This window comes from Monodon monoceros, unplaced genomic scaffold (assembly GCF_005190385.1).
Source record: "Monodon monoceros isolate NGI ecotype Baffin Bay Population unplaced genomic scaffold, NGI_Narwhal_1 Super_Scaffold_2, whole genome shotgun sequence".
Taxonomy (NCBI): Eukaryota; Metazoa; Chordata; class Mammalia; order Artiodactyla; family Monodontidae; genus Monodon; species Monodon monoceros.
Genome location: NW_021703776.1, coordinates 46,636,502 through 46,651,460, shown reverse-complemented (window position 1 = coordinate 46,651,460; position 14,959 = coordinate 46,636,502). Strand labels below are relative to the sequence as shown.

The 14,959-nt window shown below is 39.0% G+C and overlaps 1 protein-coding gene across 3 annotated transcripts in view; it reads left to right on the top strand.

Moving 5' to 3' along the window:
- DYNC1I1 (dynein cytoplasmic 1 intermediate chain 1) overlaps positions 1-14,959 on the top strand; it is a 475,334-nt gene that overhangs the window by 78,449 nt on the left and 381,926 nt on the right. For all 3 annotated transcript variants that reach the window (XM_029233556.1, XM_029233554.1, XM_029233549.1), the window contains exon 2: positions 11,495-11,623. The gene's annotated coding sequence lies outside the window, so the exon portion shown is untranslated. The remainder of the gene's footprint in view (positions 1-11,494; positions 11,624-14,959) is intronic.

The window sequence follows — 14,959 nt, the reverse complement described above, 5'->3', positions numbered from 1 at the left end:
AATTTGCCATGAAATCATAAATTCCACTTCAACTGAGATCTTTTAACTGGTTTTTCCCAGCATCAATTATATTTTGATAAGAAGGACCTCACGAACCTACATAGGAGGTAATTGTGAACCTTAATTAAGATAATTTATGTAATTACAATGTGCCTGGCCTATAGTAAGCATTCAATAAATACTAGCAATTAACTATCCTGTGCTAAGTCATCAAAAACTTTAAAGACCTCCATGCAGACTCTCAATGTACTTTTTCAACATTGTTGCCCAATATTGTCCTTCATAAACTTCAGATCTTGTCCAAACTAAACTCTTCTCCATCTTCCACACATCAACACAGTCCATCTCATATTCTTTCTTTGCCCCGAATATCTTTTCCCAAAATCTGCACATCTAGATTTTTCAAGGTTCAGCTTAAACACAACTTCTTGCAAAAGTTCTTTGCTAGCACTCCACTTGGAAACAATCTCTTCTTCCTTTGTATTATGTATTCTCATAGTAAAATGTATACCTCTGGGGTGGCACTTACCACATTTTCTCAAAAGGGGTTATTGATGTCTTGATTCCCTTACTCGACTGCAGTCTCTATTAAGAGCAGGTCCCATGTTTGAGTTATTTTATTCTCATAGCACCTTGAACTTTGATTGGCACATTATATCCATTCGTCTACCCATTCATCCACAGACATTTATGGAATGCCAAAAATAGTCAGTTTTTAATTACTGTGTATTCATTGAGTGAATGAATTTAAGATAGAGCAGTTTATTAAGTGAGCATAATAGGAAATTTTCTTTTGGTACTTGCCTGCAAGATCTCTTCCCAATCTTTTCTACACTATGAGAACATACAGTATCCTGGATATGTATCGTTCCAGAGATGCACTTGAGGGAGTAGCATGTGTATTCATTACATCACATATAACCTTTTCAGGTTTACAATCAATCTTGCTTGGAAGCCTGGTGTCATTTAAAAAGTACAGCAGCGTGCTGGAAGGAGAGACGATCTGAGCTGAGTACAGCCTGTGAATCCAAATACCCTGTTTAAAAGTCCAAATATGAAGAAAGAGGATGTACTAAACACAAAATTTTCCTTCCAAGTGATTGAAAAGGGACGGTACATTGACGCTTTGTTGGGTTTCGATGCATTGATTTTCTCACTACGTATTTTTCTCAGGTTTGTCAGGTACTTAAGAGTCTATTTCATGTTGCCGGTAGACTCCTTTTCCCATGTTTCTTAAAACTATTTATGATTAAATCACCCACATGGCTTCCAGGCTCTAATGATTCTCCTCCTGCTAAACCTGGTTTTTTTCTTTACTTTATTCTGTTTCTCACATCTTTATTTTCCATTACACTGCTTGTTTTCCGTATCCCCATCAATTTTTCTGTTTTTTGAGTCTCTGTACATTTTCATATTTGTTCATCTATTTGTTTATTCATTTAACATACAGTTACTGGGCACCTTCCAGCATCAAAGAGTGCTCTGGTCAGAGTCCGTGTCCCTATGCTTAGGGAGATTGCAGTCTAAAGTGGTGATGGGAGACTGGGGAATGTAATTTCACATGACATAACGAGGAAGCACAGGGTACCACTGTGCATTTAATTGTGTAGGCATCTCTACCAAAATGCTGAAGAAGTACATTAATTATGGAGTAAATTTGATAGCTAAGAATTCTTAGAAAAATTGGTATTAAACTGGGATTTTAAGTCAACGATTGGTGAAAAGAGGAATTCCAGGTATACCAAGTAGAATAGCAAAGGCAGCAGGGATGTCAATTGCAAACAGGCTTAGATGGACATTATTTCTCAGTGTTGTCTATGGACCAACTGCATCAGAATCATCTAGAATGCTTAAAAAATATATGGACCTTGCCTTTAAATCTATTGACCTGGAGTCTCTGAAAGTAGGTAAAATCTGTCTGTAGCAAGCACCTTGGATTATGTATAGGCATGGCAAAGTTGGAAAGCATTATATAGAGTAAAGGAGCACTTATCTCTATACTACACAATTTAGCTGGGCACTTGACTGCCTAAAGACTATTTTCCCCAGCTTCTCTTGCAGCTCTGTGTGTCCATGACTTTAGGTTCTGAATGATGGATGCTAATGGAAGTGATATGTGTATCTTTGGAGAAATGTTCTAAAGAGACAGTATGCCTTTCTTATTTTTTTTTTAGATTTTTTTAACATCGTTATTGGAATATAATTGCTTTACAATGGTGTGTTAGTTTCTTCCTTATAATAAAGTGAATCAGCTATACATATACATATATCCCCATATCTCCTCCCTCTTGCGTCTCCCTCCCACCCTCCCTATCCCACCCCTCTAGGTGGTCACAAAGCACTGAGCTGATCTCCCTGTGCCATGTGGCTGCTTCCCACTAGCTATCTATTTTACATTTGGTAGTGTATTATATGTCCATGCCACTCTCTCAGTTCGTCCCAGCTTATTCTTCCCCCTCCCTGTGTCCTCAAGTCCATTCTCTACGTCTATGTCTTTATTCCTGTCCTGCCCTTCCTTCCTGCTGATAGAATGTGGATGAAATGGCTGAGACACTGGCAGCTGACATAGACCATGAGATAAATTTGGGAATGGAAACATACATGACATGAGAACAAGATAGAATGCTCTGGGGAATTGAAACAATGGAAGCCATTCTGGACTGAACTATCCCCAACTTCTTAGACTTGAATGAAAAATATACTTCTGTCTTATTTAAGCCAATGCTCTTGGGGGGTTTTAGCATCATAGTCCTAACTAATACTCTACTGCAATCTGCAAATCCTCCTTCCTTCCTAATGGTGTTCAAGTGATTATTTTTTGCTACTCCTCGAGGCATATAACACTGTTGACCACTCCTCTTCTTTCAAACACTCTCTCTTTGGACTTCCGTGATACCATATCACCTGGGTTTTTATCCAAACTTTCCTCTGCCTCTATTTATTCCTTAAATCATAGCTCTCAACCATGGCTGTATATTGCAATCACCTGGGAAGTTTTGAAAGAATGTGGTGCCTAGGCCAGAGATTCTGATTTAATTGGTGTGGCGTGGGGTCCTGGCATCACGATTCTTTATAAGCTTCCTAGTGACTCTAGCATGCAGCCATGGTTCACAGACACTGCCTTCAGAACTGCTGGGCCTAAGGCCATTGTAGACTCTAAACTCTTATTTTCTGCTTTGCACATTCACCCAGACCAATCTCATCTGCTCCTAGTTTCAGTAAGCATCTACATACTGATGACTTTCAAACTGATATCTTCTAGACCTCTCTCTTGAACTTCAGACCCATATATGTTACAGCCAATTGGACAGCTCCAATAGATATGCCATTGACAACTCATGATTATTGTATGCAATTTTAATTATTTCTTCACCCTCCCCTAAATATTCTTGTTCCTCTTCCTGTGTTTACTATCTGTGTGAATAGTTATAAGAGTTAGAAATTTCAGCTTCCTCCCCTCTTCCCCTCATTCTCTTAGTGACTCTATATAATCAATTGTTAACACTTAATTTCTACATTTTAACATCTCTCACCTTCATTCACTTCTCTCCCTCTCCACTGCCATTTCCTGGTTAAAGCTACTATTATTTCTTGCCTATACTGGTTTCTCTACGGAGTCTTACCCCCTTCCAATCCTTCTCTGCAAAGCAGCTGGAGTGAACATTTTAAAACACACACCCAATCCTGACACCTCTTTGCTTAGAACCCTTCAGGGGTTCTAAGGGTTCCATCCCTTTGCTTTGGGATGGAAGCCAAATGTCTTTGCCCGGACCTCCAGATCCTTCATGATATACCCCTGCCTTACCTCTCTGAACTCACGGCTCATTATTCCTTTCCACCCTTATGCTGCTCTATAGGTATAGGGGATTGTTGGTAGTTTCCTAAATTCTGTGCCCACCCCCCAGTTGTACTAAAACGTCCTGCTTTCTTAGCTGATTGACCAAATAGTTCCTAAACTTCCCTGGATGCAAGGAACTGTGTCTTTATTGCCACTTGTTTATGTAGGCTTTTACACAATGTCTGGGGTATAGTTGACTCTACAACAAATATTATTGCCTACCTTCTATGTTCTAAATGTCATGGAGCTTACATTGTGGTGGACTCAATTAATATTTATGGGATGAAAAAGACTATTATTTTATATACGGGCTCGGAGAAGTTTGATAATTTACCAAGCATCACAGAAAAAAAAAAAAATGTGACCAAGGCTATGTTTGAGCCAGGTTTGCTGGCTCCAGATCTCATGCTCTTCCCACACTTCTAAACAAAGATGATTTGTGAAGAGACTATAATAAATATGCCATTTAAAGCAAACCCCTCTAGTACTTTGAAGTATTTTCTAGCTTGTCATGGATTTCCTGTTTTTTCTAATTAGTCTGTGACCACTAACTTGCTTATAAAACAGCATTCTGAGGTTGTGTTCATCTAAAAGCAAAACAGTTGGTCAATTAAACCAATTTGGTAAAAAAGAAATAAATTTCTTGGAGGGACACCAGTTTTCTTTTTAAATAGTTAATTTGGCATCAATGTGGGCATAGCCTTACACTCCAGGAATGTTTTCTCCTCTTTCCATTTGGACTTGGAATTTGAAAGTGTGGCTTTTCTTGTGCTTTGCTTCCTCAAATTACACAAAAGATGAACTATAGGTCACAAGGACAGGCAGCTATAGGAACTAGATAAGTAAAGCAAACAGGTGGAGATGGTTCTGTGTAATAAATACAACAGCATATACATGATGATAAATGTATGTTGTGGTGATTTTGAAAAGAAATGCAAGACAATGTGGATGGAGGGAAGAGATGAGTGCAGAAATGGTTGACCAAAAAGAAAGAAAGAAAGGAAGACCATATTCTGGGGAAGAGAACAGATGAAATAGAAAAATTTCAGTGGATTCTACTTATGCTCAGTTCAGGGTAAAGAGAAAACCTTATCTTGGGGTGGCAAGGTGACTACAGCAACCATCTTGCAATGGAGCCTGGGACTGAGTATATTCACTCTGCAAGGAATTTCCTCTACAGGTTGAGGAGAAGCAGAGGAAAGGGTAGAAAAATCCACTCCTAAGTGGAATGAGTCATGTATGAAGCTCATTCTCAAACTTCCATGCAAGCTGTTTGCCCCAGAGTCACACCATTGGTGGTGACCATCAATATCTGGGAGAACAGCAACCCCAGATCAAGAAGGCATCATTGTCCTTTAGCACAGGGGCTGAGGGGTAGACCGAACCTAGATGCTTCCCAGAGGTCTCCTTTACCTAGAGGCAAGGCCTCAGAAATCTGAAAGGTAAAATGAAATATCTACGTGGACTTATCAAAAAAATCATTTTTTTCTTTTATCCAAATGGGTTTGGTTTTCTGACACTTTCAATCGAAAAAGCTAGGGCTTTTTCAGTTGCCTCTAAAACTTATAAAAGATTGTTCAATCTTGCTCAAAACAAGAGAAACAAATTGAAATGGAAAGACATGCCATTTTTCAACTATAAGATTAAAAAATCCAGACATTCAATAGCATGCTATGTTGGACCTGCTGTGAGGAAGTAGGTACCCTTATACATTACTGATGAAGTATAAGGTGTTTGCAATGTTTACAAAGGGCAATGTGGGACTATTTGTTAAAATTAAAAATGTGTGAACTTTTGCCCCAGCAAGTCCACTTCTAGACATTTATTCTATTAATATATTTTCACATCTGAAAAACATCATATGATGAAGATATTCATTACGGTATTGTTTGTAACGATAAGAGATATGAATCAACCTCTTGAGAAATATGAATCAGCCCATCAAGAGGTTAAATAAAGTATGGTACATCCATATGGTGGAACACTGTAAAGATGTTTTTAAAAATTCTAGAATTTTTATTTTGACGTGTTATATTTCTAAGGTACGTTGTTTTGCCGATCAATTAATTTTATGCTATCACTTCTGTAAAAAAGGAAGAATATATATTCATATATATGTAAATCTCTGGAAGGATATGCATGAAGCTAATGAGTCATTACATATTTGAGAAGCAGGCATGGGAAGTTAGCATATGGGGGACAAGGTTAGAAGGGAGAATTTTTTTTACTGAATATTCCTTTATTCTTTTTATTTTGGAGCCATATAAATATATTACTTATTCAAAACTTTGGTAACTTCCTTTTAAAGAAAATAATAGCATCCTAACTAATTCATCGGAACAAGGATATGTGTAGAGATTCTGGCAGTGAACTGTTGATGATATATATTGTCCTATCAGGCTTCTTCCACTTCCTAGAATTTCTGGTCTATTGCAGTTCTGAAAGATCAGGGCTGCAGTGCCCAAAAGAAATATTCCTTGATTAAGATGACCTCTACAGGACAAACAGAGAATTTTTTGTTACTTTGTTCCCCCTTTAAAGGGAGAAGAGTTTAGAACATATGCTTGGGGTTCCTCTTTGCTGTTGCTAGAAATAAAATTTTGATAATTACTGATGTAAGCACTGCAAACAAAGCCATTTTATAGAGAGCAGATGGAGATGGCAGTGTGCTGAAGAAGAAAATATACCTGGATTCTGAGGCTCTCCTTGTCACTCATGCCAAAAGTCCCTAACCTCTTCAAGCCTTAGTTTCCTCGCTTGTAGATAATATTACCTTCTTTATAAATGTGTTGCTTTTTAAAGCTCGCACCTGCTACAGGTCAGTGATGTCCAACCCCTAAAACAATCTCAGGTCCCCCAAACTCACTCCAACAGGAACTGAGCTCAACAAAGACCACATCAAACAAAGAAAAGCTTTCTAGAATAAAGAACCAGAATGGCCAGATGATCTCATTAAGGCACTCTAAGACATAATTTGGGTAATATTCTAGTTATCACTATTGTGTTTCCCATTTTCTGCATTTACAATGGAGTTTTTAATCATAATTATATTGTCCTTTCTCTGTCAGTGAATAGTCTGGGTATTTCTTGAGGGTGATTGATGTTATGATTTACTATAAATTGCTATAATATTTTATGTACAGTAAATATAATTATTCACTATAAATTACTATAATTTATTATTCACTATAAATTACTATAATTCTTGGGAGGAGCCAAGCCTAGATCCGACCAAGAATGCATATGACCTAGATATCCTAGATGTGAAAATTAGGTTGCCTTCCTCTAGCAGGGGGATGAGTGGTTTTAGATTTTTCTGTAGATATGAGCATTTCTTAAGATGTGTATATGGGAAGAAGGATAAGTATGGACATGCTGCATACCCATTTCAGTACTCATTCATTTTCCTTTTTGTTGTACAACTCCAATCTTCCTCAAGATAGGCATAACCCTAATCTCTGAACCTTAACCCTAAACTTCAATCCACATAGTGTGAGTAAAGTTGACTCTATCTCTGGCTCAAAAAGAAAAATTGACTCAGACCTGGACCATCAGAGCACTGTAATCTTTACACCCAAGAATATGAACATATAATCCAATTCAACTTAATAATAAGTGGATCTGGTCCAGAACTTTTTTTTTTTTTTGCGGTACGCGGGCCTCCCACTGAATACACTGAAGACCCAGTGTATTTAGTAGAGAGTTTTTCACTTGCAAGGTTAGAAATCCCAGCTCATGGAAACTGAAGCAAAAGGAAGAAATTCGTTATTCACATAACTGGACATGGATGTTCTAGGATTTCGAGATCTCTCTCTCTCTCCCTCTCCCCCAGCCCTACCCCGCCCTAGCTCCTCTCTGTCTTAGACAGGCTTCTTTCATGTGGTGACCCCTGGCAGTTTCATACTTATAACCTCACAGCTCCAAGTTTAGCAAAAAGTTCTGGACCAGGGCTTCGCTGGTGGCGCAGTGGTTGAGAGTCCGCCTGCCGATGCAGGGGACACGGGTTCGTGCCCCGGTCAGGGAGGATCCCACGTGCCGTGGAGCGGCTGGGCCCGTGAGCCATGGCCGCTAGGCCTGCACGTCTGGAGCCTGTGCTCCGCAACGGGAGAGGCCACAACACTGAGAAGCCTGCGTACTGCAAAAAAAAAAAGAATGAGGAATTTCTTTTTGGGCTAATACAAACTTATCTTCAACATATGTTAAGAAAAATATTTTAAGTGCAGACATTTGTGTAATATATATAAACAGGCGGGAGAAAGGAAATGTCTTTTCATATTTGCTTGTATGTGTATGGATGTCTCAGGAAAGAGAAAAAATACTGAGAGGAGTAGTTATCCATGGGGAAGGGGCAGTGGGACATGGGATTTAGGAGACAAGATTGGGAGGGAGATTTTATCACTGTATACCTTTTATTTTACTGTATTAAAAAAAATTTGGAACTACACAAACTCTTCACAAATGTTTTCAATGCATATTTTTTAGAAAGGTACAATAACAACACAGCAGAGTTCCGGAATTCTAAATCATATGTGAGGTGCCAGCGTGAAATGTCAGTCGCATAAATTGAAAGAGCAGGTTTTCTTCCATCTTCTAGAATTTCAGCTTTAAAGAGACCTGTGCTACACAGCTGAAAAGAGATATCCCATGGTAATGGTGGCACCTACAGGACACATCTGGAACCTTTCATTTGTTTTTTTCTTTCTTTTTTTTTATTCTGAGAGTTCGTGGTCGGGCATGAATGGAGCTGGTGATTGATCTTCCCTTGGAGTTCCTGAACAAAAGCAGTTTGCTAATCACTGTATATTTACCGTCAGATACACATGGATACAAATACTGTCCCTATCATTTACTGTCTGCATAGCTTTAGGCAAAGGCACTTATATCTTTTAAAAGCCATAGTTTCTTCACTTGTAAAATGTGGATGATTGTGACCTTGTTATATTGTTGCTTACTAATATTTTAAGTGAATTGTGTCACCTAAGGTGTATCAGTGCTGCCCTCCAAATGGCCTGTGGTTGCTCAATGCCTAAGGCAACCCCAGGCCTCTGAACCTGCATCAACAGGAAGTTAGATGCTAAATAAATACAGCCCACAGAAGAGGCTATGGGAATGCAGTCCTCGAGCCTCCCTGGCCAGCAAAGGAAGGGAGACTGGAGACAGGGAGATTGAGAGAGGGGAAGAGTGAGAGAAAGAGAGAGAAAGCAAGTGAGGGCACCGTTTGAATCCTTGTGTCCAGGCATACTGGAAACTCTCAATTTATCCCTGATTTTTCAGTTGTAAAGACAATAAATCCCTTTCTCTAAAGCCAGATTGAGGAGTTTTTGTTTTTGTTTTGCTTGTAATTGAAAGACCCCTAATCATTTCTAATGCTGCATATTAAAAGTTACTCAACCTCACTCATAATAAAACTATGAATTTAAAGTGAGATAGCGTTTTCCACCAATTATATTGACAAAAATTAAATTAAAATCGATCACATACTACGTTGGCTGAACTGTGAGGAAATATTTTATTTTACTAGTGAGAATGTGTTTAATCATCCCTAAAGAAGGTAAAAATCTATTTGTTAAACTGCAAATACATGTATCTTTGACCCAGTAATTACACTGTTGTGTACTTTGTCCCACAGATATATATCCTCGCCTGCAAAATGAGGCATGGACAAGGTTATTCAGTGCAGCATTGTTTGGAAATTCAAACAATAAGAGTCAAACTAAATGTTCCTCAAGGGAGAATCAGTTTCATCCACACAGTGGAGGACTCTCTCTTAAAAGGAATAAATTTCTTTAGGAATTGATAATGGAAATCTCTCCATAATATATAGCTATGTAGAAGAAAAGAAAAAAAAAAGGAACAGAAGAATGTGAATAAGTGGCATTAAAAAGGGAGGGGAAAGAAATCTATGTTCATAGTTGCATACATATTAAAATCTCTAGAAGAATAGACAAAAAAAGAATACCATCATAAATGCTATGTAGAGGAAATTGGTGGATAAGAGACAGGGATAGAGGGAGATTTTTTTCAAATAAGATTTTTATGTACATTTAAATTTTTGAAACCTATAAATGTATAAGCTATTCAAAAATGAACTAAATATAATTTCAGGAGAAGGGAACCCTAACTTATATGTTGGAGCTATAGAACTCTAAACTCGTGAGTGGGGGTCCTTAGACTGAATTGTATGTAGACTGGACTCCATCTTCTAGAATTTCTGATTCTTTCCAGCCTTAAGAGATCAGGCTGCAGGGCTGGAAAGAAGTACCCTGTGGTTAGTAGCGGCACCTACAGGAAAAACAGAATATTTCTGTTTGTTTCTTTGTGCTTTCTGGGAGGAGGAGGGGATGGGTGGGAGAATATCAGAATAGTTTAACAGGGCACAGGGCAGGAATGGTGATTTTTCTCATCAGAGTTGCTAGTTATTGTGAGCATAATTTATCATATAAGCATATTGAAAGCTTAGACTTAAGAGCTGGTTACAGATAGTGGGTTTGTCACTCACTCTTTGATCCTCCCCGGCTGTATGGCTGTTGGTAACAGCACTTAACATCTCTGAGCCATAGTATTTAGTCTTGTAAAACAAGAAATATGCTATATATATCGCAGGTTAATGCCTCATGGTGTTTTTTAAATTTATTTTATTGAAGTACGGTTGATTTACAATATTGTGTTAATTTTTTCACAGCAAAGTGATTCCATTATACATATATATATTCTTTTTCATATTCTTTTCCATTATGGTTTATTACAGAATATTGTGTATCATTCCCTGTGCTATACAGTAGGACCTCGTTGTTTATCCATTCTATATGTAATAGTTTGCATCTGCTAATCCCAAACTCCCAATCCATCCCTCCCCCCTCCCCCTTGGCAACCACAAGTCTGGTCTCTACATCTGTGACTCTATTTCTGTTTTGTAGATAAGTTCATTTGTACCAGTATTTTAGATTCCACATATAAGTGATATCATATGTTATTTGTCTTTCTCTTTCTGACTTACTTCACTTAGTATGAGAATCTCTAGGTCCATCCATGTTTCTACAAATAGCATTATTTCATTCTTTTTATGGCTGAGTAATATTCCATTGTATATATGTGCCACATCTTCTTTATGCATTCATCTGTCAATGGACATTTAGGTTGCTTCCATGTCTTGGCTATTGTAAACAGTGTTGCTATGAACATAGGAGTGCATGTATCTTTTTGAATTATAGTTTTTTACCAATATATGCCCAGGAGCCTCACGGTGTTTTAGGAGACATATCTTGCTAGAGGAACTCAAAATCTGGCAAACAACAGCCTGTGATTATTTAATCTTTAAGGCAAACCTAAACACCCCAAGCCCATTCCAACAGGGAGAGAGATGCTTATGAGATGTACCCCACAGAAGGGACTTCCTCCTCCATAGTCTCCAACTCATAGGGGCTGTGGAAATACAGGACAAAGGTGATGATTCCAGATAACAGGCCAGAGCCGTCAGGTTAGCTAAGGAGCTCACATTACCTCCAGGTCAGGGCCACCTTGCTCTTCCTGTCCTGTGCCTCCTGGACCAGAGACCACTTTATGCTGTTTCCCGTTCTCCTCCTTACTAAATGGGCGTTTTGTTGTTATTACTCTGTTCTTTCTCTGTCCTTTCATGTGTGCCTTTTGGTTATACAGGAACCACAGGTTGCTGGGCCAGGAGGAGCCACATCAGGACCTGACCAAGAAGACTGCACATCACCCAGAAATCTTGAACTTGGAGCAATAACCACATGAGTTGCTGTGCGGTTTCCCTCTGGGAAGGGGGTGAGTGAAGTTTCACAGCATGCAAATATGGCTTCGTCACAATTACAGCATGGCTGTTTTTTAAGGGGTGTGTGTGTGTGTGTGTGTGTGTGTGTGTGTGAATAGAAGGGTATGTGGATGTTGAGCTGTCAGAGGAGTGGATTACCACACAAATCCGCAGTGTTCACCCGCCAGTGCCTATCGATTCTTCTCCACCTAACACCACTTTGACCTTTCACTGGACAGCCAGAATCCCCACCTCTAACTCAATCCATCTAGTTTGGGGGGATTTGGGCTCTGTCACATGACTCAGGCCTGGCCAGTCAGAGCACTGCATCCCTTGTCCAATGCAGGTCTGTGAGCATGGGGCAATCAGAGCCTGTTTGAGGAGAGGGTCAAGACAGAAGGAAACTGAAGCAGGAGAGGAAGAGGGAAAGGAAGCAAGTGAGTGAGCAAGACAGAAAGAGAAAAAAAGAGAGAGTGAGAGAGAGAAATCACAGGCCTCAGTAACATTTATGCCTTTGGATTAAGGCCCACTGGAAATTCTACATCTACCTCCAGACTTTTTAGTCATGAGAAAACAAACATCTTCTTGCTGAGGCCATGGAAGTTGGGCTTCCTATCACTTGCAATCAAAAGGATTCTAACTCATTTAAATTGCTCTTAAACCAAAAGAGGCTCAAACTCACTTATAATAAAAGAAACAAAAAGTAAAACTGAGATACCATTTTTTTCACTCTCAGATTGATTGGCAAAAATCCAAAACACACTGTGTTGGCCAAGCTGTGGGGAAATAGACAATTTCATACATGGCTGGCAGGTACATAAACTGGTATGAGCCCTGTGGAGGGCAATTTGGAAAAGTCAGTAAGCATTGCAAATGCATATATCCTCAAATACTTTCAGATATATTCACACACATGCAAAATGAACTATATGCAAAGCTACTTATTTTAGCATTATTTTTACTGGCAAAAGAATTGACTTACATACTCATCGCTAGAGACCTGAGTGGATAAATTTAGGTGCATCCATACAGTGAGAATACTCTGAAGCTATAAAAAAAAGAGAGAGAGAGAAAAATTTTTATGTGTTGATATAAAAGATTTCCAAGATATAGTATTAATGGAATAATCAAGATGGAGAAAAAATGTTATAGTGTGCTATCATGCAAAATAAAACAAGGTAGTTTTTTTAAAATATGTTTTCTTGTATATGAATAAGACATATTCTGGAAGTACAAAATAAACTAATAACTGGTAACTTTTGGCATGGACTTGATGAAACGGAAGTTTTTTCCACTATATTCTTTTTACACTTTTATTTGTTTTTGAGCCATTATAAATATATTACCTGTTCAAAAATTAAATGAATTAAAAATTGAAAAAGTCCTAACTAGAACCCAGGAGCTACATACAAAACAATAAAAACAGGTTATGGATGCTGGCACTGAACTGCATAAATTGGATGCAACTTCTTGAATCCTTCTAGAATGTCTGAGTCTATTGCAGCTCTGAGAATTGTGCTGCAAAGCTGGAAACAGATGTTCTATGATGAGGGTGGCATCTACAGGACAAACTGAGAATTTTTCCATTTTTCTTCTGTTTTTCATTATTTTCTTCTGACTGACAGAAATTTAGTAGTGCATGGAGGAAGGGCAGTGAGAATTAATTTCCCACTAGAGTTTCTAGATATGAAGGTTTTGCTAATAATGATAGAGATATTGCAAACAAAACTATTTTAATATAAGGTACACAGGGAAGCAGTATGAAATAGAGGGATAAAGGTAGACTCTTCTGGCTACAAATATTGGCTTTTGTCACTCCCCAGCTGTATGGCTTTGGGCAAAGCCACTTCACATTTCTGAGCAATAGAATTTACACTTATGAAATAAGAATAATAATACTTACCTTATGGGGTTATTGCCTCATAAGGTTTTAAGAGAGATTCACAGCCAGAAAAGCCTTAAACCCAACAAAGAGTAGCCTGCCATTGTTCAGTCTCCAAGGTCATTCCAGGCCCTCGAACCTAATCCTTCAGGAAATGAGATGCTAAACAAATGCAACCCATAGAAGGGGCATCCTTGCCTAAGGTCACCACCTCAAATGGGGCCAAGGAAAATAAGGAGAAAAGAGAACCTTCCGGAGTGGCCACATTATGACGAACGAGCTCACTTCACTCTAGGGTCAGGGGTCTTAGAAAGTGCTCCAGGTCAGAGACCACTATGGGCAGTTTCCCACTTTCCTCTTTTTCAAATGGAAGGTTTTATTTCGATTGTCATTATCTCTCCCTATAAGTGTATAATGGTGAGTTATGGTTTTCATTTAATCACAGTTTGCTGGACTACAAAAAGCCATATTAGGACCCGACCGAGAAGAATACTCATAACCTAGAGATTCTGGATTAGAGCAATAACTAGTTTATGTATGAGTGTGAGGTTGTTTATCTCATCTCCTTCTGGGATGAAGATGAGTACAGTTTTTACTGTGATTAGTATAGCTGCGTTATTTTGTTTTTGTTTTTTTTCTGCGGTACGCGGGCCTCTCACTGTTGTGGCCTCTCCCGTTGCGGAGCACAGGCTCCGGACGCGCAGGCTCAGCGGCCATGGCTCACGGGCCCAGCCGCTCCACAGTATGTGGGATCTTCCCAGACCGGGGCAAGAACCCCTGTCCCCTGAATCAGCAGGCGGACTCTCAACCACTGCGCCACCAGGGAAGCCCAGCTGCATTATTTTGATATGGGTGTCTTTAGAGATGCATGCATGGATAGAAGGGTGTATGGTCCTGTGACTCAGGCCTGGGCAAATGGAGCAGGACATCCCTCTGTCCACAGTGATAGCTCAAGGACAGGTACATAATACAACTGAATTCAGTGAAAGTCAGACCTAGGGCTTTGTGCTGAGTTTGGAGCTTGAGGATGAAAGCCTAGTGCTGCCTGGGGCCACTACAAGAGGAGAGACTGTCTGAGAATAGAGCCAAGCAAAGGGAAAATGCAGAGAGAGAGAGACAGAGACAAAGAGACTGAGAGAGAAAGATACAGAGGGACAGAGACAGAGAGGGGTAGGTCAGGTTTGATGACATCCTTTGAGTCTTTGGATCAAGGCATGTCTGTAGATATACTCACTGACTTTTATGTGAATCATTTCTTCTCTGTTGCTTAAACCAGATTAAGCTGAGTTTTCTACCACTCGAAATTGAATGAGTTCTTATTAACTTATATGAAAAGATGATATATTCATTCATTAAGAAAAGAAATACGTAATACAACTACACAGAGACAACACTTTTCGCCTACTGTATTGTCAAAAATCCAAACTTTTGATGGCACATGGTTGGACAAGCTGTGTGATAAAAGTCA